The 24,264-nt window shown below is 41.9% G+C and overlaps 1 protein-coding gene across 2 annotated transcripts in view; it reads right to left on the bottom strand.

The window, feature by feature from the left end:
- DISP1 (dispatched RND transporter family member 1) overlaps positions 1-23,858 on the bottom strand; it is an 83,576-nt gene extending 59,718 nt beyond the window's left edge. The window contains exon 1 of one of the 2 annotated variants that reach the window (XM_044432188.1): positions 23,628-23,858. The gene's annotated coding sequence lies outside the window, so the exon portion shown is untranslated. Of the gene's footprint in view, positions 1-12,628; positions 12,778-23,627 lie in introns of those variants that run through there. The other variant, XM_044432276.1, reaches the window with a different exon arrangement.
- Between the last annotated feature and the right edge of the window lie 406 nt (positions 23,859-24,264).

The raw sequence follows: 24,264 nt of genomic DNA, 5'->3' as shown, positions 1-24,264 counted from the left end.
TGGGTTCTTTATTTTTGTTCTATTGAAAGCCGCCCAGAGAGTCCTATGGGCTATGGGGTGGCATACAAATGTAAGAAATGAAATGAAATGAAACTTGTTCATAACCCAGGGACTGCCTGTATCTCAAGGCTGGATGCTTCACTGGACCAGGCAGTTTCTGGGAACACCCAAGATGTACAACCAGTGAGAAGGGCCTTGAGGATGATGAACTATCCAACACAGGCCGGTCTGTCCCCTGCTCTCGACCCCATAATGAGCCATCAGCAGAACCGGGAGGCCCAACTGAATGAGCAAGGGGATGGGACCCAGGCATGCTCGTAAGGAGAGCTCCTGGAAGTAAACACTAGATTGGGTTCAACCAACTGCTCTCTGTATGCTCAGATAATTGTTCTGGGTGATTTGTACTTGGGAGCAATAAGTTACATTTTGGAAAGAAAAATGTGTGGCTTTTGACTGCTCAAAGAAGGTATCTCATAGAATCATAGAACAGTACAGTTGGACCGGGCCATGAAGGCCATCAGGTACAACCCCCTGCTGTTGCAGGACACCAATTTATATTATCCCACTCAGACGGCTGTCCAGTTTCTTTTTGGAAGTCTCTAGTGTGGGAAAACCCACAACCTCTGTAGGCAAGTGGTTCCTCTGTCGTATTGCTCTGACAGTGAGGAAGCTTTTCCTGTTATCTAGCCTGAATCTGGGTTGTCACAGCTTGAATTGATTATTTTGGGTCCTGCACTCTGCCATCAACAAGAGGAGAACTTGACCTTCCTCCTTGTGACTCTCGGCTCATGACAGCAAGTTACTAGCTGTACTCTTGATCTCGGTACATTGTTTTTCAAATATAGTTTCAATATTTCTAATTCTTGGCGAGGGAAAGGGATAGCTGCTCCCAAATATAGAGGACAAAGGAACAAATTCCACACAAAGAACCCTGTTCCAACATTCTCCCTCACTCAATTCAGATCATGGGATATGCTAACTAGCTCCACTCCTGCACCCTCCACCGAGATTTCTACAGTGCATGGGAACCTGCTGCACTCATTAAGGCTCTCACGTGACGGGGATTCTTAATCACAGCGGGAACCTGCAGAGGTGCAGCAGCTGCCCACCATTTCCGCACTCCCAGGTGTGGATGGCAGCAGAACCTGCCAGAGGCACAAAAAGCTCCCCTCACCAAATTCTAAAAATTTGGGGAACAAATGCTTGCATAGTTCTATGTTAGCCTTCCAGTTAACTCCTTGCCAGCCACAGTACCACATATTATCTGTCTGTCCATCACATGCACACAATGCAACTAACAGGCTCTCCCTCTCCAATCACCCAGCACAGTGTCTTCTCACTTTGCCTCAAGTCCCCAAACCCTGCAGGGTGTTCCAAAGGAAATGAAAACAGCGCCCTCACTTTCTGCCTGGAAAAACAGTATGTGTGAGAGATGATACAGTAATAATCCCAACTACCCAATGGTAGAGCAGGTGCTTCATGGGCAGAAGGTCCCAAGAGCAATCCCTGACAACTTTATCTAGGGCCAGAAAAAATCCTGTTTGAAGAGAATTCCTTCCTGGAGAGCCAATACTGGCCTAGATGGATCCATGGTCTCTAACTGAAGGCAGCTTTCTATGTTCCTATAGGATTCACACTGATAGGTGTAAATCTACCTTCCCCAGCCAGATGTCTTCCAGATGTTTTGGATTACAGCTCCTATAATCCCTGGCCACTGGCCCTGCAGGCTGGAATTGATGGGTGTTGTCATCCAAAGCATCTGGAGGGGACATGATTGAAGGAGAGTGTTGTATAGTTTTATGATCAGCAATAGAACATTGAGAATCAAAAGATACTATTTTCTAACATTTCTGATTTATACCAAGAGACTTAAAAGACAGACGACTTTTAGAGCTTAAAACAAACTTAAATCCTCTTCAAAGTACAAAATTGACTAAACCCTATTTAAATACAATGCACGTGCACCCATACCTTTCAACCTGGTTAAAAAAAATCTTCCCTGAGGGAAGGAGTCTAGCTCATAATTTCTGGATTAAACTGTACTATTAGCTAAAGAATGGAATTATTAGTGACAGGTTCACTGAATTACTTTTTTAGAGGTCACTAGAGCTTCCTCAAACTCTAAAGCTGCCACTGTAAATTTAACTAATGACAAATGATTTTGTAAGCGACCAGACGCTGATGTAAACAGGATAAGTGCTGCTCTAAATACTGGGTTACACACTTCATATTACTTATAAAGACCATTTACTTTCTGCAGTGATGACAGAGGCATATAAATTGTAGCTGTTTATCATTGTGGGGAAATACAACTACACAAATTTAGATGCTAAAGACGGCGACCAAAGAGCTACTCCCAATGTTGTATAAGCAGACTTCTGTTCATCCATGAGACTCCTCCTGTCCTGTCCTCTTTCCTGCAGTCCTCCATGCCCCAAATCTCTGGAGGGGCCCCCAGTTCTCCAGAGCAGACATGGGAGGATGCAGGAGGGGTTCAGGGGAGGGGGGCAACTTGGATGTCATACCATCAGCAGACAGGTGCAACTGGAATTTGCCCCAAGCACCAAGTAGATATAACAGTGGGTCCAAAGACATATTTTATTCATTTATTTATTTAAAATTTTAATGCCCCATCTACCACTTTGACATCTCGGGGCGGCTTACAATGAAGAACAGTAAAATATCAAAACAACACAGCAACCAGCACCCCAGTTAAAATAAACTAAACATTAAAATAGTGGGAAAATAAAAAGGTTTTCAACTGATGCCGAAAAGAATAAAGTGTTGGCACCAGGCCAACCTCTCTGGGGAACTGCCCTTATCACTTAGGCGAGTGTGCAGATAGGAAGGAGAATGTGACTTTTCTAGCCCCAAAAGAGCACACAGGTGAAATTTATAAAGCCCATATATCTCTCTACAACCCCTCTCCCTATATATTTCCCTCCAACTGCTTTGGTGAGCAGCTGAGGGGAAAAAACACAAAATGGAAGAGGAGTTGTGGGGAAAGGGCTCTGAACTGCATTTATATGGACCTGTTTGGCATTGAGTGTTGTCCACCCAAAACCTGTTCCACTGGAGCTGCCACTGGCAAACAGAGTTTGGCCACAGTTCTCAAATCGGGCTGGGTTAGTGATTTCTGATCAATACATTTATTAGAACAAGGCAATTTCAAGTCAGCTCTTTAAGTCAATTAAGTCAGCTGGTTTCAACTAACTCTTCATGAAAAATAAGGCAGTTGTTCAGTATTGTGTCAGTCCTGTTTGGAAAACACTTAAGGTTGCTAGCTGAAGTTGGGCAGCTTACCAAAGAATCAAGGAATGGGATCAAAGAGTTGCTCAAACCGTGACCAGGTTCACATGCCGCATTGCAATTCACACGTTGTTTGACCCAGGAACTGTTGGGGATGAACCAAGTGAGTAGCATGTTGCCTCCTACATATTCGTTCTCCCTGCTTTCAATTAACAGCCCAGTTCCTGACTGCTTTTATGATGCCCAAGCTCAGAAACTGTGGATTATTTATGGGTTAAACAATCCAGAGTTAGCCCTACAATAAAGAACAATTGTTGGTTTAAACAATCCAGAATTACTGGGTTCACAAAACACCTGCAAAAAATGACTGAAAAAGAGCCGTGATGGATTTGACCAAGGGTCCTCTAGACCTGCATTCACTTCACACAACAACCAGCCAGGTGTCTATGGGAAATCCACAAGGAGGACATAGTATAACAGCATCCAACCACCCAAGTTCCCCAGTAACTGGTATACATGGGCATACCCTACTGGAGGTAGCATCAGGACTGGTAGCTATGTATAGCCTTTTCCTCTGATTATTTTTTCAAAGAAGCTCTCAGGGCTGTGTTCCAGTGGTTGGTGGGATGAGGAGAAAGGGGCATAGCCATCTAGGGAACTTCCTAGGGCCCTACTGGGACTGCAGGCCCGAGGTTCTGCACTCTTGTTCTAGATACTGATGCTACACACCAAAGCTCTATGGCTAACCTAGGGCAATTCTGTCTCAAAGCGAAAAGGATCACAATGTCAGCTTGGGGTGAGCTGGCATTGAAAGAAGCAGCCATCCTAGGCTGCAATTCTATGCTATTTTATCTGGGGGGACATGTCAGTGAACTCACTAAGGCTTACTTCTGAGTAGACTCACATTAGGTGGCTCTGTTTAAAATTCTAAGGAAAGTTATCCTTCTTTTGAACCAATTCTTCTGGGATGACTAATCTCTTCCATGATACTTTCCCAACTATAGGAGCGAAAGGGCCTTTTTTATTTATTTAACTATAAATTATAATGCTTTAGATATTTCAGTTTCCCCCAAAAAACTGTCAAAATAAAATGCTCTTAATTTATAAAAAGCACATGTTTGACTTGTATAACCTTAATCTAAATAATCTCAAATAGGTAAAAATTGACTGCAGTGGTCATAAAAATGGTATATAAAATTCCAACTAGGTTCACATTTTCCTTTAATGAAACCCTCCCCACACACCAACATATAATTATTAAAGTGTCATCAGGTCTAATCTCAGGGCAAAGCCATATAAGGGGTTTTGGATATTTGGCCCCTAATAAAAGCATCATGTGCAATGACCATGACATAATTCTCTAAAATTTAAGGGGTTTTCTGACAAGCATTCCCAGTGTCCTGATGGCCAATGAATATAATTTTGAATGGCTCCACCCCTTGGAGACTGATATTTTCCAGACATTTGAAGGCTCTTACTGTATCATACATCTACAGTTCAAGTCACACAAAATCACCCACACATTATACACAGAAAGTAACAACTATGTTCTTTATGCTCATCATCAGATATTCATGAGGACCGGAAATGGGTCATCTAAAAAGCTACAGAGGCATGCAAACAGAGCGACACCTATCATTACCAAGCTTTGCAGATGAAAGGGAACTTGAATTCTGTCCAACTACACGCCAAGCCTCAGGTTCTCCAAAAGTTCTTTAGCGTGCAACACATTTTGCAGTGGGTATGTGACTGGTTCCTTACTCAGACTTCCCCAACCCAGCACCTTCCAGATATGCTGGACTGCAACTCCCACCATCCCTAACAGGTTTCATGACCATGCTTATTGGGGATAGTGGGAGATGGAATCTAACACATTTGGAGGGTGGCAGGTTAGGGGCAGAGTGCTATGGAGGACTCTCCTTCCTCTGTTTAGGAATAATACCTTTCCCTGGAATTCAAGGGAGCCAAAAGTTATGAAGCAATGGCCCATGGCAGAAGATGCATGTTCCGATTCATCAGGTAGGACACAGAACACATCTGAAGAGGTGTGCCAACCTTCTCCAGCCCTTAGAAGTTTTGATGACAAGTCTCAGCATTCCTGACCATCAGTTATGCTGCTAAGGGCTGACAGAAGTTCAAGTCCAAAACATCTGGAAACCACAAGGATAGGAAAGCTAGAGTACAACTGTGATGGTCTAAAGTTCAATCAAGTTGTTCTTGGTGAAGGATGGATCTCAAATAACCAGCAGAGATCATCCAAAAGGGAAAAGCATTTATGGCCTCCTTTGGCAGAACTGGAAGACCATTATTGAAAGCCGCCCCGAGGCTTCGGCGAATGGGGCAGCATAAAAATGTTTTAATAAATAAATAAAAGCCTCAGTAAGATCATACCTCTATCAGGACTGTCACATTGCAAGCAACCTTTAAATTCTCCATAATTCTATCCAACTTTTTCCAATTGGAGATTGAGTAACAGTGGAAAGAAATGAGACATGTGGGGAGAGGGAAAGACAGCCAAAGTCTGTACTTTGCAACAGTCTTAAGAAGAGTTGTACAGGCTTGGAGTATCCTTTGCCAGCTGCTAAAGTGATTCTGGTTTGCACCAAGGACAACCATCTGAGACTAAGAAATGATTGCAACTGCACCCACAACATGGCTATGTATAATTTTTGTGTGCTTTGGACAATACCAAACTGAGCCATTCATGATGGGGATCATAAAACTGGAAGAAAAACAGCAAGTACCACCTGATTATTAGGTAAGGCCTACAATAAATGTTGGCTTATCAGTCACTCCAGCTTAAAGTAGAGCTCTTTTTAGAACATACAGCCTGACATTCAATGGCTAGAATGCACTTGTCTATTTTCCCTTCTTCGTCAAAAGGCTAGGCTTGATGGCCTGGTCCTATGGCCTGGCAACCATACAGGACTCTTTTGAATTTCCCTTCCCTGCTTGGTGGAAACCTGGTGTACTCCAGCCAGGTTTCTCTCTATATTTATTTAAATAATTTCATATCCGTCTGTCTACGTCAATGCTACTCCAGGTGTCTCGGTCCCAGCCTCAGGCCACATAGTTTTCAGTTGAGCCTCTGGAGTCTTTGACAGAGCCTCATAGTTTAAGATTTATATTATGGTGGTTATTTTTATTGCTTATATTCAATGAGGATATTGTGAAATGGAGCAAGTTTCATATCGTTCACAGAATATACATAAATATTCAACAATACTCAGTGAAAAATGATGAAATTTAGCTTTGTAGGTGTTATTTCCAAATTTTACATGTACACCACATTTCATTTAGATTTCTAAAGCTCAGCCTAAGGAAATGTTTAAATTAAATCAAGGGGCAAAGACAAATAAAAGCATTTTTCAACTCATCCAAATAATACAATGAGGCCTGTGCCATCACTACACCAAGGTAACCTATGATTTTTTATCAAATTAAGAAGTTCAAAAACACAGCAAATGCTTATCTTTACAAAAGAGTTCCTCCCCCACCCTTTTACACAACTGAACTAAAGAGGATTCTGTCCCCCACCCCACTACCATCCTGAACTTCAAACCAAATACATTTTAGGATAAGATCCCAGCAAACTTTAATTTACTTCTCTTTTAGCTATTGTTACACAGTGTTGCTAAATATTTGCCCTTCCCAGATTACTAAAATGGACTGAAATGCAATTCCTTTGTAGTGCAGATGATTTGCACAGACCTCAAGCAGCAGAGAAATTCTCACGCCTTCAAGGGACAAACTGGATTTAAGAGATGCTCACATGGCAAGGCAAACTAATCATGAAAGTCAAAGAAAACTTTCTTTCCCTGTCCCTCTAGAAATTCTTACCAGCTTGCCCCACAAAAAGAGATGGTATTATTACAATTACACTAAAGAAAGGTATGCTTTTTGCACACCCTAACTTTTTGAACACTGAAAATGTGGCTACATCTAAGTTTAAGTGTGTTTAAGATACCAAAGCTCTAGAAATTCTGTTATATTTCTTTAAACCCATCGGCTGTCACAAAGAAAGGTATCACAAAACAGTATCTATCTCATACTGAATGAGGCTTCCCCAGCCTAGCAATCTCCAAATGAAAAAGCCCAGTCAGATGGATGGTGGAAGTTAATAGTTCAACATATCTAGAGTGGACAGGCTGAAGAAGATTGTGATCTTCCAACAGGATCTTCATGGCAAGAAACATTTGAGTACCTGTAAACTTGCACAATTTCTGAGAGCTGTAGCATAAATATTATCTGGCTTTAAGTAAGAAATACTTAAGCACCTGTACAAAAGAGGTACTGCTTAACCTTCTTTGTGGGGGAAATACATGCGCCTTTTATTCATGGCTTTATTCAACAGTAAAAACAAACAGGAGGAGCAAGGCAACTGCTTCATGCTGGTTAAATTAATTCATATCTTGGCTTATTTATCCTGTATTTTGATTGTCTGAACATGGCTCCATAGCAGCAAAAACTAAAATGAGCATTCAGCTTATTGATCAGGTTACCAGAATGAACTGAGCACCTAAACCCAATTCTTATGCTCCAAGGAAGCAAAATTGAAAATTATCATCATCATCATTATTTAAAATACTGCTGTTGACATTTCCATTAATCAAATATTGACTGTCAAATTTCCCACACTGCCCCCAACCCAGGTTCCCTCACTGGGTGGCATCCGCAGACTGGTGCCTTACACAGCTGCCTGGCCCAAATCTAGGTAAGTTTAAAGATAAAGCAATCTAAGACGGGCAAGCAGACTCTCTGAAGTTGCTCATCAAAAGTTAGTGCCTGGGCTGCACTGATCACAGAGCTTCTCTACTTATAGTAAGAGGTACTGATTTTTTTAGTTCACTTCTAGAAATCATTCTAAATTTGCATATAGATTAACGCATGCAAATTTTATGCAAATCTGGGTCCTCTTGAGGGCAAAGTGCAAGTGGACATCCTATAACGCAGTAACATTCTCACTGTATTTCCATATTTTATCTAAGTCTTTTGAACGACTTTTATGAAAATAAGAGGCTCAGAATTAACCATGTGCCTGATTACCTGGGTCAAGGAAAATCTGCCTTCTGGTTGTTCCCTGCCCCCACTTTAAGCTTTCAAGAGAACTGCCAGTCCAATGTTTTAAAAAGAGTGCCTTTAATAAGATGTGCCCAGGGCTCTTCCACCATCCCAGACTTAAACACGCTCCACGCTTCCTGCAGCAATGTGCTTGCTGCAGACATTCCAGCGTTTCCTACAGTTCATCAATAATTGTGCCTGACAAATGTGCGTTCTTAAATATCCATGTGCAGACATCAGAAAGCCCTGATTCAGCCAGGCCTTTATGATACATATCCAAGGGGTTCTTAACACATCCATGACATTCACCTTCTATATGTCTTTTTAAACTATGGCTACCTAAATCATGAAGCCACAAAACTTGTGATTTTCAACAAAGAAAAATAGTAACACCTCACATATCTAAATTGTACTCAGATCTTTTTTTAAAGAAATACCCAGAGCAGTACTTTGGTGAAATGTAGAAGGCAGCCAGAAGTGATTATATATGCTGGGCAAGCAAAATCTAATAAGCCACCATTGTTCTGCTGTGAATTCAGCAGACTCTGAGTCACAGGCCAATCTGGAAAGCAAGGTCACAGGGCAAACACATGGTCAGGCACCAAGGTTCCAGTCAGGCAGAGGTCACAAACATCACTGAATACCAAGGTGTACACACAATCTAAAAGCAAGATCAAGGAGGAGTCCAAGAGGCAGGAGCATGAACCACCAGTCAGCAAAGCAAGATCTAGGAAACAGGGTGTCAGATATTGGAGCTGAAGAACCATACTGATCCCAGCACTAGCTAGACTTACACTGAAAGTTTTTAACATCAGATCCTGCTTATCAGCAGCCGTGGAGTTTCCTGTCAGAACCTTATTCCTGAGCAGTCACTTTCTCTTGATGTGTTATTTTGGGGAAGTGCTGCTCCTCACTGGAAGCACTTGACCAGTGATGCTCCTCGGGATCAGGGCATTGCTCAGCCTCTGCCTGTGAGCATGGCTGGGCCTGCAGCCCTTTCCCCCCAAGAGACCAGGCTCCTCCTGCTCCTTCACCATGGATGGATCAATGGCATCCATCTCTGGGAGCTCTAGTTCATCCTCAGAGAATGAGCCTTCCAGCAGTTGCATGATATCTACTGAGAATCAGCTGAAATTTAACTCAGAATACACACATGAAAATAAAAGACTGGACAAGGCCCGTCCTCAGCAAGGGCTCCTTTCAACGTATTTTCTTCCTACCCATCTTAAACTGGGAAGAAAACAGTCAAAGAGACACATTTTTAAAAAGTCAAATATAATGAATTGTGGATGGGTGGATTAGCTCTGAAAAGATGCATGTGAACTGGCATTAGATACCAAGATTTAACATGCCCAGGCAAAGATCCAAGAAAAGATCCATTTCTGTAAATGCTGTTGTAAAAGACCGGCAACACATGACATATGGATGACATACACAGATGCACACACACCTATAAATGCTGTGGAATCCTAGACCTGGCATCTGGAGATTTAAAGTTGTGTGTGCTGCTATTAGGAGATGCTGGCATTAGACCAGTTTACACATTTATATATTCCACGTAATGTTACAGCTGGTGGGCAGCTATTCACAAATCATGGCATCTCCTCCTACCCCAACAATACAACTGTGTTAAGAAAGCAGACACAGGCAGACGTAGAAACATTGCCTAAGATGCAAAAGGCCTGCAAGCAGCCTCAGTTGGGACAACGTAACAACTGATGCTGACAAAAACATCAATTTAATCCCATTTAAGAATCAACTCTCCTATAATCTTTTTACAAAACAATCTTTAGGAATTATAATCACAAGTTCAAAGCATTTTTAATTACTACCTTAACAAATGCCATTTCAAGACCTTCAAGTTAGTTGCATGTAAACACTATAGTGGCTCTTCAAAGTCCTTTGGTGGCTACATTTTACAATGGAAATGGATCAAAGGGAAACCTTAACTGAAGCTCCATTTTATTAGCATGCTTCATATCTGCTTGATGTAACAGCTAATCCAGCTGTTAATGTGACATAGAACTTTAAAAATAACATTTAAACAAAAAATATTAGAAATATCAAAACAAACAAAAAACCCTTTAGAAACATTTTACTGTGTGTTTATAGCATCATTGGTAAGCACACAATGCTATGCAAGTTTAGATAGAAAAAAAACTTGCAACTCCCAGGATAGCTGGCTGGGGTATGCTGGAAACTGTAAGCCTTTTTCCTGCCTTGGATCCACTTTGAGTGACTTTTCTTACAAGTGAGGATTAAATCAGTTTTCCCAAAATCTTTGGATCTGATCCAAGCCAAGATCTGCTTGCCTGAAATTCAAAATTTGCTCTTCAGCAAATCTGGACCAATAAGGACCAGCCTACAGTGTGAATTGGAACAGCAATGCATTTACAACTGAAGGTGGCAAGCAGTCAAAATAGAACACCATGTGATTTTAGAGACCTAAGGCAATCCACATCTACCAACAGCAGCTTGCTTTGGGAAAGCTAGATCCACATTATACAAGATAGTCATGGGATTAGAATTTTCACGATTGCTTACTGAAAGCACTGCAATGTCAGAACCTGATTACAATCCATCTCTGAGCACACCCACCCTCCCTTTGGTTTAAAAATACAACTCATTCCTGCATATAATTATTGAAGAGAGTGCTGGAAGAAGAGGAAGGAAAAGGGCTGGAGTGCATTAGGACAACGTATATTGATTGAAAAGTATGAATCTAGCAGTGAACAAGGTGTCTTCAGCTAAGATCCTGCATTTCCTCCTACTGGTGGGAGAGTCTTCTGGGCAGAGTTCCACTTGTGGCACTCAGGCGATATTTGCTAGTTCCCCTTGTCCCCATCCGCCAAATCTACTCCAAAAGGCTAGAAGATCAACCCCACATCACGCCTCATATCCATTTTCGTTCTGCTGTGTCACAGGCCTAAGCTGGATAGGCCCCAGCCGCTGAGGCAGTGCACCTGTCTAAGAAAGACCAGATACCCTTGGTAGCATTTGGTGCCAGAGTCGATTTAGAAGGCTATCTCACAATCAATCTGGCCTAGCCATTTGACTTCTCCCAGAAGAGACAAAAATGGGCAAGGGCAACAATTCTTACCTTTCAGATGAGATGCAAGAATAGCTGATTACACTTCTAAAACATTCCAATTGGATCCCAACTGCTCCTGCCAAATTAAACAACAGGACATCCCTGGGTTGTCCATCGTGATGTCCAAACCCAGAATGGTGGGTTGTTAGGCAGCTGGAGAAACAACTTTGACTTCTGCCCCCCAAATGAACCACAGATTACAAGTCTGGGTTGTTCTTCCCCCAAACAATCTCCAATTCAGGGACAGGCTCAAAGATAAACAACCCATAGATGGAAGTTCCCTGGGTTGTTTAACTTAGCAGGAGGGGAGCCTACACACCTACTTGTTGCTACTTCTAATCAGGAGAGCATGGGTTGTTTACAATAGATTGAACCATTGGGCTGTTTTTTAGTTATGCAAGGATCCCTGGATTTGCACAACCCAACAATCCACAGCTGGAAGCTGAATATGCGAATTCCAAAGCGAAATCCACTGCAGCCTGCTGACCATGTGAGTCAGGTCAGTACATTTGACAGGTAGCTGTCAGCTACAACTCATGTTTCTAAGGTGAATTTAATTAAGTTAATTCAAACCAACCCTTTAAAAATCTAATGTTCTCCTGTTTTGCATACTATAGTCAAACAGAAGGAAGACCCAAAAGGATACTAAAAGGGGAAGGGGAGAAGAAGGAAAAAAGGGGGGGGGGAATAGACATATGAACAACATTTATTAATTTAAAAAGCCACATGAGTGGATGAGGAGACACACACATTCAGAAACAAAATAGTCAAGGCTATTTACTATTCTGGCTATTGACCAATTTTGATTTATATCAGAGATATTCCGTCTGTCCTCTTCCAGACTCTGTACCACAAAGGGCAGTAACTGAACAGCACCAGCTGACTCATGAGAAACAGCGGACTGCATGAGTAATGAATTCTCTCCTGGAAGTTACCCTGCATGTGCTATATACAACATAGTTTCAGCAAATGAAAAACTTCATTACTGCATACCAGGCAGATTTTCAGAAAGAGGGACACATTGAATTAGGGAATAATGAGGGAGTTGTCAGCTTTCTCTGCATCAGAAAGGAAAACAGGAAAACCCTTCCTGGGGTTTTTAAAATTACACTTCAAGAGCTATTACTATTAAATGGCAGCTCCAGGCTGTACACATTTGCAGCCTGCAAGACCAAAGGGCAAAAACTCTTACTGTTCCCCCCTTCTATCACCTCCTGGATTACTCACATTGTTAACAGGATCAATTGGAGTAAGCCATTAGGTTATCAGAGATTTCTAGTCATATGCCAGTGACTTTCTCTGCATCAGTTTAACAATCTGGAATGATGAAGCAGAAATAATAAGGAAAGTTAAGAGAGGTCAGCAATTGCCTGTTTTAAAATCTGGAGATTAAAAAGAGAAATGACCAGAATTTTCAAACTCCATTTTGAACTCAAAGTGTGCCGTACATTTCAGGAACCTTAGATTAGCCCAAATGATTATTTGTATCAAAACTGCAAAAAGCTGATTACAGTAGAATTAAATTCAGCATCCTTAATCATGAACTGATCCAGTCATGTTTAAAGATGTAAGAGTCCAAATTCAGGAGACACAGTGTCAATTATAGATACTGTTACCACACAGTTTGGTACACCCCTACCATGCTAAGACATTTCACTGCAATGTCTTTAAAATGGTACATAACTCATCAGCAAACAGACTGGAATCTGAACCTGAATTTCATATAACTGATTTTCTACTCTGCTTGATGCAGAGTTTTACACAACTTAGCAGATCAAGTGAATTAGCAAGTGCAAGCCAAGGCACCTTACTGGTATCCTTATATTTCAGCCATAGATTTATAGGCTATGATCACTTGCTTCTGATGGATTAATCCATTTTGCTCTCTTCTTATGTGGTTGACAATTCTGGTGAACTCAGACACATTCTTTAGTCAAGATCAACTACAACGTGGTGACTTGGATCCAGTGTTTCCTTCCACCAGCAGGAGCATTCCTTGAACAGAGTTCCACACACAACCCTCTGGCCAGCAGGAAGGACGAAGGTTCATTTCCCTCCTCCCCACTGCAGCCCCAAGCATTACCCTTGAGATGTTCTGGAAGGTTCCCTAACTATCTGGAGTAGATCATGGGGAACAGGGACTGTGTGAGTGTGGGGGGCGGGGGGCGGTAGAGAAAGATTACTACTGCATCACCATTTCTCCAATGGAGATAATCTGCTGGATCAAGAGCTTTCCCTCCCATTTACAAGAGTCTGCATCCAAACCAGACAGTACTGATAAACTTTCCTCCAATACTCCAACTCTCCTTCTCTTTCAATGACAGCTGCAGAATAGCCAAAGTTTACTTATTTATTTCATTTTTATACCACCCAATAGCAAAGGGTGGTATAAAAATCTATAGCTTTACATCATAGTACTTTGCAGTTTGGAAAAGGAGCTTGTTTTTGCCCTTCTTCCACACTAGTCCGCAGCCTGCACTTGTAAGGCAGTATCTCACTCTTTGAAGCCACTGGAGTCAAGTACATGTTGGTACTGTAGTAAGAAAGCCAGCAGCAACGAGCTTCTGGCCTGGTGCTACTGAGGTAGCCTCACGACATTCACTGGATGAACTTGAGAGCTCAGCCACTGCACATCAAGAAAGTATGGACCACTTTGCAAACTGAAAAGTAGCCGTCAGTGGAAAGAGTAAAAACATGGTAGTGATTTCTGGAACTATATTTTGAAGTTTGTTAACTCCTGAATTTGTGTAAAAAAAAGTATGAAATGCATATAGTTCAACACCACAGTTCAGATGCTGTTATGCAAAATTAGGATTTGCCTTTATTCGTTTATTATAGGGATTTATAAGGAAAAAACCCAGTGCAACCTACTGTCTCCAGTTTGGGAGTACATCTTATTGGTTCTCATTTTTTAAAGGTAGTACAAAACATGTTTTCCTATATCAATTACCCTTCGCCCAATTCTTTCCATACAATTAAAATGCTACTGCTGCTACAGAGAGCACAAAAAATATGGAGTAAAGTAACTCAAATTATTCCAGCCTTCTCTAAACCAACCTGGAGATTATGGGAGTTGTAATCCAACACATCTGGAGGAAACCCATTAAGGGATGGCTGAGCTTTATTCCAACAAAAAGGGCCATCTGCTCTACAGAAAGTGTCCCAACAAATTTGGAAGAGTCTGAAAAAAACAAATATCTGTACTGTATTTTAAGCACTGAATGACAAACACATAAACAAGCAAAGTCGGTGGAAAGTACATTAATGTTAGAAATATTTTCCTGCAGAAAAATGCAACTGTGGCAAAGGATTCTTGCAAAGAGCAGAAGCAACAAAAGAGACAGGATGGATGAGTAGGTGAGAGACTTCCCAGCTCTGCGGGATAATGATCACTTTTCTATTTACATTTAGTAGAAGGGATCACAAGACTGTTGGGCAGGTGAGCAGAATGAGAGTGGGGGTGGGTGAGGTTAGAGGGGGGTTCTTTAAAAGTAGTGTAATAAAGGGGAGCCTGGGGCCATTTGCAGTGTGAAGATTTTCACACACAACACTTAGAAGTAGGTATTTTTGCCCCTCCTACCCTGGAGTTTGGAAGCTCCTCTGGAATTTTCCATTTTATTTGGCCAACTTGCCTTAGAAGTGAATCTGGATTATTTCAGTCTTGGGAACCCTTAATTTGACTTATTTAAGAACAGGTTTAAAAAAAGCTTTCCGTTAATATTACAACCTTTCCAAGGTTGTCAGTTCTGATTTGCTGCCTTAACAAGACACAAATGTACATCTCTTAAATTCTTAGGGCTTTCACATTCCTGAAAATTATTAAGCACATTACAGTTCAAAGGAAGCAGCATAAGCAAGTAGAAATCAAAGAGTGGTTCGAGCACACATGAAAATAATGAGAAGACATGCAGAACAGACAACTATTTCGGCCTGGAAGCTACCATCAGAACTGCACCATTAGCACCTGCATCTTTGCAGTCCCTTTGTAAACATTTTTAAATGGTAGGTTGGCCATGAACTTTTCAAATTCACCTAAACCCTTAAATCCTTAGGTAATTCTGCATACTCTTGCCCCTTTTTCTACCTGTTTACTCCTCGAACTATTCTAGTTCCAGTCTTCCAATCAAAATAGTCTAAGAGCCATTTTTACTATGAAAAATATACATGGTAGCTATATGTAATTAAAATCAGCAGACTTCATTTTCCAACAATGCAAGCTAAACTTTTCAAGACAAGGAAGGCACAAAAGCCGGAACATCCAGCTTTCACAGGAATTTATGGCTTATTGTAGCTGAATTAAAGCGAAGAATTCTGCTCCTTGCAATAAAGCAATGAGTATATAGGTAATTCAGGGGACTAACATAGGAAAAAGCAATATAAGATTTTTTTAATGAGGCCACAGTCTTAAGTTCTTTCAGCATTCTTTCCAAGTTAACTAGCAAGACCATTCAACAATGGCCACAAGAAAGCTAACATACATTGAGTGGCAAAACCACACTGGTTAGTGGATTATTTTGCCTTTAGGGTCAGCATTTTTTTCCTGTTTATTTCCATTTGCAGACCTGCCTTACACTTCATCCAAATGCCTTTGTACCACTCTGCTCTGCAATAGCCTGGCTTCCATGACATGACAACCTATTATGGATGAAAAGCAAAGGCAGGTGGTTGTATCATCTGAACCAAGCCAGTTTCTTGCAGAGTAGCTTATTTTCAAGAAGAAGCAATCCTGGCAACCCAGGGCCTTTTGTTCATCTCAGAGTGGTCACTGTGTCATCCAAACCAGGGGGGCCATTTCTTTGTGGGTTGTGAGAATCAGCTGACAAGCTGCATGGTGAGAGGGCCAACTCCACTTTTCATTCCTTGCAAAGCTGCCCACGCTGCTGCCCTCCACCCGGGACTAAATGGCACAGGACTGACCGTCACTCCCCTGCCTCCACTTTTCTCTGCCCCAGAAAATTGTACAACAGTGTTTCTAATTTTTTATCAGCATCATTTTTGTCCTTGCCATGGGTCTTTTGATAATGTACTCTTACAGCTGTCTGGTATGTCAAAAGGGGAGGCGACTGACACGGTGAGACTGCACAGATACTAATTTCTACATGCAGAGTCCAGCTGCCGTGCTGTCAGTTGAACGGCACTGGTAAAGGAGTGAGGGGAACCAGCAGAAGAAGGTGCGCCACAAACGAGTGCTAAGGACACAACAGCTCTCCCTTAGCAATGAATGCTCTTGATCTAAAGTCCTCAGTGCCCTCCATCTTTTCAACACTTCCCCAACGCTCTATCTACTGCATAAAGCAGTAAATCCCTCCCATTTTGGCAGCTCTTTTCTGGAGTTGTACCCATAGGTGCATAATCTCCCCTCCGTTTACTTCCCAGCCATTATATTTGCATAATTTTCTATATTTTTGGTAACTTCTCAGAAGTACAAAGTTCTTCAAAAACAACCCACAAAAGAAGTGGTGGGTGGGGGGAGTAAACAGCTCCCTTTTCAGAGTGACTAGAGACTTGGGAAAGTACAGAAAAGGTTCAGGGCATGTAGAACTATCAGTTCAACAGTTACAATTGAGAGAATTAAATGGCCAAGGGGGAAGAGTCTTTTGCTGCACCTTCTCTTGCTGATTTCCCCAGACCTGGTGCCCTTACCAGTGCTTTCCAGCTGCTAACTTCACAATTAGACCCTGGCAGCTGCAAACAAATTAGTGTATACACAATCTTGTACTGTCGGTTTCCTTCTCTATTACCTACTCCTCCTTGGTTCCCTCTGATACTAGAAACAGATAAGAGAATCTACCAGGCAGGACCCTGCATATTAAACAGCCATTAGAAAATGGGTTGAAATGAATAAGATGGGCTGAAGAAAAATATGACCCCGACTACACTGTTTCGAGGCTCCAATAAACATAATCTTATGCACCTCAAAAGTAATACAACATCTTGCTCAGTGACAGCTTTGAGATACTGGCATGGAGCCGACTTGCAACTGATACCTCAGTTTAAATACCTTCCCAGCAAAGTTGCACATTAACTTCAAAATACTCTGGGATTAAATATGTTTTTTTTCAGTTACAAAGCTAATGAAAACCAAATGTTGGAATTTGTTTTAGCTCGTGTAATGCACAAGGGATTTCGCTTGAAAGAAAACGGTTTGAATAAACTTCCATTCACGCAGATGAACACATAGCCAGCACTACTCTACATAGAGATAGCACTAATTATAAACAAACTTTAATTCAGGGAGAAAATTTTTAGTCCCTAGCTGAAATTACTTCACCCACACTCTATGAAAATATCCAATTAATTACATTATTTATTCTAAGTAGTTTTCTACAGCCTATTAAATTCTACATATAGTTCTAAAGGGCAGAGTCGCCTACAGACAGACAGACAGACAGACAGACAGACAGACAGCTCAGAAGTAAGTTTCATTACATTCATTGGATCTTACTCCCAGGGAAGTGTGCAGAATATTGCATCTTCAGTCTATTAACTTCATAATGAATTACAGGAAAACAACACAGGTTACACTAGGCTTATAGCAAATTTGGTGTTACCACAACATGCTGTGACAACTTTATAGCTTCTACCCATTCCTCAAGTTGTTAGAAACAGGTGGAACAGATCCTAAATCAGTGTTGCAAATGTTTCAATTATGCAGTCAGTGACAGCTGTTGAGAACAATCAAATCAGAGCATGGGCAATTAATGTTTGTTATAAAGTAATTCAAAAAGGTCTTAAACTAGGAAAGATGCATGAGAATAATGCAAAAGAATATTACACATGCTGATTTTCCACCTTACAGTCTGCATCAATAAAATTCAAGCACAACATTACAATCAAGGATCAGCATAAAATGCTAGTACCGTAATATGGAAAAAGAAAACAAAAGCAGGAAAAATGAAACTGCTCAGCTAGCATAATTTTTAGAAAGAAGAACAAGTGGGTTCTAGATCAAATCAACCCAGAACTTTCCCTGGAAGCAAAAATGAGAAAACTGAGGTTGTCATACTTTGGACACATCATAAGAAGGCAAGACTCCCTGGAAAAGACAACCATGCTAGGGAAAGTAGAAGGCAGACGAAAAGGAAGGACAACTAAGAGAGAGACTGATTCCAGAAAGGAAGCTGAGCAGGGTAGAGAAGAACAGGACATTATAGATGGCACTTATTCACAGAGTCACCATAAGTCAGAGACAACTTGATGACACATAACAACATTACAGTACACACAAGCAGCAGAAATAACATGGACCCAATCTTATGGCCTGCAAAGTTGGAGTTGGAATTCCAAAGGCCTAGCCTTCAACAGGCTGGGACTGATGACTTACACTGACCCCTACGGGCACCACAACCTCCTCCTTCCCTGGCCATCAAGAAGAAATTAGGGTGCAGAGCACTGCAGAATTGGAGATCTCCACCACTGCATCCCATTCCATGCGCAGGATATACTCCAAGATGGGAGGCTTATGGGCACCAATGACGGGGCAATAGGACTGCACTTGAGACAGCAAAACTGATACAATAGCAAATCATCAAGTAGCCATTAAAAATCTTCTGAACGTTTTGGCTTAGTAGCAGTGTAAAATATTAACCCCACTTCTCTGGGATTATTGCTACAAATATTTATTTCTTTTCCCTGTGTGACCACAGGCCAGTAAGGCAAATGAGAGTAAGAAAGACTGAACATATAATATGCTTATTTTAAAAATGACCAATAATGGATAAAGTCTTTTAAAAGGGGGGCAATGATGGAAAATGCTTACTCCCTCCCCCAATGTTAGACCAGCATCTCTTAACTCTGGTGCCCTCCAGATGTTTGGAACTACAACTTCCACAGTTCCTGAACATTGGCTATGCTGACTGGGCCTGTTAAGAGTTGGAAGTCCAAAACATCTGGAAGGTCCCCCACTGGAGAAGCCTGCCTTAACTTTTGCTGCTGGTGGGCATGTAGTCCAACTGTCGTTACTACACAACCTATCTCAACTCTTCTCCTACAAACCAAACATGGAAAGTGGAAGAGAGTGCAGAGCAGCCAACTACAAAGGAAAGAGCTGTCTTATTCTTGCCTGCAAATCTGTTTAGTGGCTACAATATCAGGTGAGCCCACCTTCTGCTCTGCAAAAAGATATATATCAGTCTTCCCCAACTAGGTGTCTTCTGGACATGTTGAGCCGCAACTCACAGCATGACTGGCTGAGGGAAGCTGGGAGTCAAAGACCAAGACCTTTGGGGAGTATCAGGTCTGAGAAGGCAGATCTACACACTTAGATCCTCTCAAAGGCTGCAGTGGTTTAACGTGGCTTTAGAGGAATCTCCTCCCAGATAAAGAAAGAAAGAGATTTGCTGTCTGTTATTTGCTGTTGGTTGGGCTGGGATGGAAGTGAAGGAAGGGCATTCTATCTGTAAAGCTGTCATTTCCCAGGAGATCAAAGCAGGCCAAGGTTGTGTGAACCACATCAATTACTGGAGGAAAAACAATCCTTTTATACAATCCATTATGTGCATGAGAAAGATGTGTTTGTGATGCCCTTCTTGAGAAACAACTGGCAAAATGGTGTCAGTCATACATGGGGCGGAGGATGTCATCTTGTCCTTTGCCTCAGGCAGAAAAGGTATGGCCACAGGCATTTCACTGGCAGTGTGCCACCCCCAAAAAGACCATTTCTTTGTTTGCCACCCACCTTACCTCTGAAGGCAGGAGTACTAAGAGAAAGACAGCTGTTCCAAAGTTTAATAATCAGAGCACATTCAGTGGGAAGAAAATGGCCTTTCAAATATTCCAATCCCAAGCTGTTTAGGGTGTAGAGCAAGGTGGGGAAGGAGCGGCCTTCATGCATCCACTGCCACTGCCCCTGCCCTGGTTGTCTCCTGCTGCAGCACCATTAGTGCAAGATAGAAAGAGAGTAGCAGCAATCTGGTGCCATACTTTGGCAGTAACCTGTTACAGAGTCCTAGAGTATACAAATTTATGTTAGGCTTGGAATGGGTCACCTTTAGCTTCAAGATAAAATTGCCTCCTCTAAAGCTCCATGGCGGTTGCTTCCAACTTTGGGTGGCAAAGACATCTCACTGGCAGCACAGTGGTAGGAGTACAGTATGCGGCAGACCCAGGATCAGGGGAACTGACCGCCAGACTGCCCAGGGTTACTCATCCCTGTTCTAAAGGTTAACATCAGAATTCTGAAATGCACTCAGAAATGAACTGCTAAGTTATGAACAAACTGACAGGTTATAAATCAGTAGCCAAACAGAATGAGTCACCTGCTGCAGCTGGGATGGGTGAAAGAGGAAGAGAAAATGTGAGGGAAAGTCTAAGGGCCAAATAAAATGCTGTAAATATTATGGCTCACTTGGAGGTGAATAATAATCCATGGGACAGGCCACTGAAAAGCCTGCATGTAAAAAGAATTGTTTAACATATCTCTGAGCCATGTAGCGGTTTGCCAGGTTTCAGCAATAAAATTCTGCCTTTCACAAGATTTTAGGGTTGGCACTGAATTCCAGGCAGCTGTTGAAGTTATGAAGCAGTGCATTTTTGGGACATGATCTAAAGTAATGAAGAAACCCATTATGGGTTTTATCCAGTTCTGATGTGTTTCCAGCCTATGTGTCTTTCAGATCTATAATGTATGTATAATTATGATTTATAACTATACATACATCTGTGGCCCTCCAGATGTCAATCGACTACAACTCCCATTGTTTAAACACTAGCCATATTGGTTACAGCAGATGGGAATGTAGTCCAAAACATTTCAAGGCCATATGTTGCTCTACTGTTTCTCTTTACAAAAGAGAATGGGTGGTATCCAGTGGGTGCAACGGGCAATGTAAATTACACTGCACTGACATAAATTACTCTGTCACAATTCCAGAGTAACTGTATTCCAGCTAATGTGATTGGGGTTGCACTAGAGAAGATTATGCTAGTGCAATATAATTTACACTAGCAGTTGTCTTCTAATCCTTGTATACTATACAAAGCAGTAAATGCAATACTCATAATGAAAAGTATACCCACAAGGCTGTCGAGAGCATGTTTAAAATTATAAATGTCAATTTCATATGTTAAGATCATTTAGGAAAATGAATATTACAACTTCCTTGGAGTATTTCATTAATATTAGCATTTTTAACTGACATTTTATAAAATTAAAAATTAAGACTCTAATCCAGGCAAAATTTTAGCATAACTTTTCTACCTCTACCAACCAAAGTGCAAACAAGAACTTCAACTTGCTATCAAAGAAATGTTGCCAGTTCTTTCTCTTAGCATGCCTGAAAAATGTAAGTTGTTTTCCAGCCTAAGATAAAAATCCAATATCATCATGATCAAACAAAGCTATTAAAATGAAAGAAGACTCTAGGTAAGACTGAGTTCTGCTAAAAGAAGGGAAGAAGGACGGAAAAAAGAATCTCTACATGGGTTTTTTTTAAGAGAGTTGGCTGAGCTGAAATCAGTTTCTTTACATTTTTGCTTGTCACAATGAGAATGTAAAAACCAGAAGATGAAAAATAAATCACAGACTTGTTAAAGTTGTGCTTGAAGTCAGTCTGAAGAGAGAAATGTTTGAGCTATAAGAGCACCATTAGCAAAACAACATTCAGAATGTATGCCAAAGTGAAAACCTATATTTTAACAACACTACTGGATGGAGAGGTATGCAGGATGTACAGGCATGTCTGAAGCCAACATGACACATAAGAAAGCAAGCAGGAACAAGGTTTGGAAACACTACAGTCTATATTATGGGAGGCCAGTTCCAAAATCAGTAAAGCTGCACTCTCAGAAATGTTCATTGGGAAACAAGTCCCACTGAACAAAGTGAAACTTGCTTCCAAGTACAAACATTTATATCTCAGGCTGCAAGTCTGCAAACATCTACATAAAACTGCTAATGGACTATTCAATTCTATTGAAGCAGAACCCGAACACACACTGTTTTAGTTATCTTTTGGTTAAGTATGGCAGAGTTTCATTGTTTAGAATAATAACAACTCTTAAGTGATTATCTTCTTAGAGTAAATCTTTCTTCCTAAAACCTGCTATAAAAGTTAAAAATAATCCTTCTTATTTTAAACAAAGCCAATTTAGTTATTTATTGCATTCCATGGTGATGTTTAGCTTCATATGTGCACATTTTGGAGTCGATGTACTAAACTGATACATCTAAGCTGATACAGCAAACTTTTCCTTGCCTCTTCCCCCCATGAAGCCTTTCCAACCTTCCAAACAGCAGGGGGGGGGGGGCAGGAAAATCACAGCAAACACCATCCAGGTTCAAGCCCCTTTGCGACATCAGATTACAGTGGACCAATCCATTTCTTCACTTATATCACTGATCGTGTTTACAAACAACCATCAAGCGATATAAAACTATGCAACATTTTCAGTCTACTGTCTTGTAGTTGCACTTGCTTTAGGCTCAGATGCTCGGTACACAAGCTGAATGTTGGGCAAAGATGGCCACATGCTGTTACAGGAGTGTCCAGGGGTCCTGCAGTTGTCTACCTCTTCATCTTTCCAGGGCCCAATACTAGGACTTGCCTCATTATTCTGCCTTGCAATATGATAGCATAAAGCACGGGAAGAGAAGAGAGTAAAGAAACAGATGTGTTAGGAATAAAAGAAAGAGTGCATGAGTGAGCGTGTGCCGGCACAGGCAATGAAAATGCCACGAAGAGCCTTGCAGCACCTTAAAGACCAGCCAATTGATTTTGGAATAAGCTTCCGTGGACTTCATTTAACCAGCTGCAAGAAGCATTATGTACACTTAAAAGTATACACACAGTTGGGGTGGGGTGGAGAAGAGGCAAGGCCAGAAGGAATATGAAATGCAGTTAAGTGACAATTCCTTTAAGTACAGCGGCCACATACAGTACAGTCGGGGGTAACATAGGCACCCTATCCTTGGTAAGTTAATTAACATGTGAAGGCAGCACTACAATGCATACTTTCCTGTGAATAAGCCATACTGAACACAAGGGAGTTGTTTTCGAGTCAACATAAATAGGATTGCACTGCATAAGATTGATAGCATATAATATGTATGTTTGTAGATGTACATTAAATAGCTCTTTAGCTCAATTGAAGCCTCTGAGGAACTGTGCATTATTCAAGAACTCACTCACTCGTACCTTGCTTTCCGTACATATTCCCACCATTAATGGCCATGTAACTACTCAAAGATCATGTTCGAAGCGCCCGCCTGGAGCCCTGCATCCCTTACCTTGTTTGCTAGCGTCTCAATTGCCTATCCCAGTTGAAACCTGCAGTTCTTCGAAGTCATCAAACAGACCCCCGGATGCGGCCCGTCGCTTAATTTCATCTGGCCCGCCGCAAGTCCTGAACCGAAATTATACCAGATCAAACACCCGCCCGAACTTGCCCCAGAGGCTGGAAGCGCTTGGCGAGAGCGAGGCGCGACTGCGCGGAGGCATGAGAGGATGCTCCCGGGGCGCCGCGGGCACCAGACGCGCCGGGCTCAGCGAAGCGCCTGGGCAGTGCGCTGCGGAGCACGTGACGGAGCTGCAGCCCGAGCCACTAGGCGCCCGCCTCGCTAGGTCGGTAAATAAGATCCACTAGGCTGAGCCTGCGGTCCGGGACTCGTTCCGGGGTAAAGTATCAACGCTCCACATCGGGCGGAAGAGCCCAACTGGGAGAGAAAGGGATCGGCGCGCACGTCCAGCATCCGGCCGTTATCCTGGGTCGACTAATCACGCCCAAGTCACCTGCTGGTATCTGTCCCCGCTCCGATCTTCCCTTACGCAGTGAGCACGGGAGTCCAGTGCTCCCTGCCCGCACATCCTTCCCGTGTTCTTTCCTCCACAGCTCCCGTCCTTCCCCACACCTGCATGGAAAATGGC

The sequence above is a fragment of the Varanus komodoensis genome, unplaced genomic scaffold (assembly GCF_004798865.1).
Source record: "Varanus komodoensis strain SLA01 unplaced genomic scaffold, ASM479886v1 scaffold1, whole genome shotgun sequence".
NCBI classification, from domain to species: Eukaryota; Metazoa; Chordata; class Lepidosauria; order Squamata; family Varanidae; genus Varanus; species Varanus komodoensis.
This window is presented reverse-complemented; position numbering and strand designations above follow the sequence as displayed.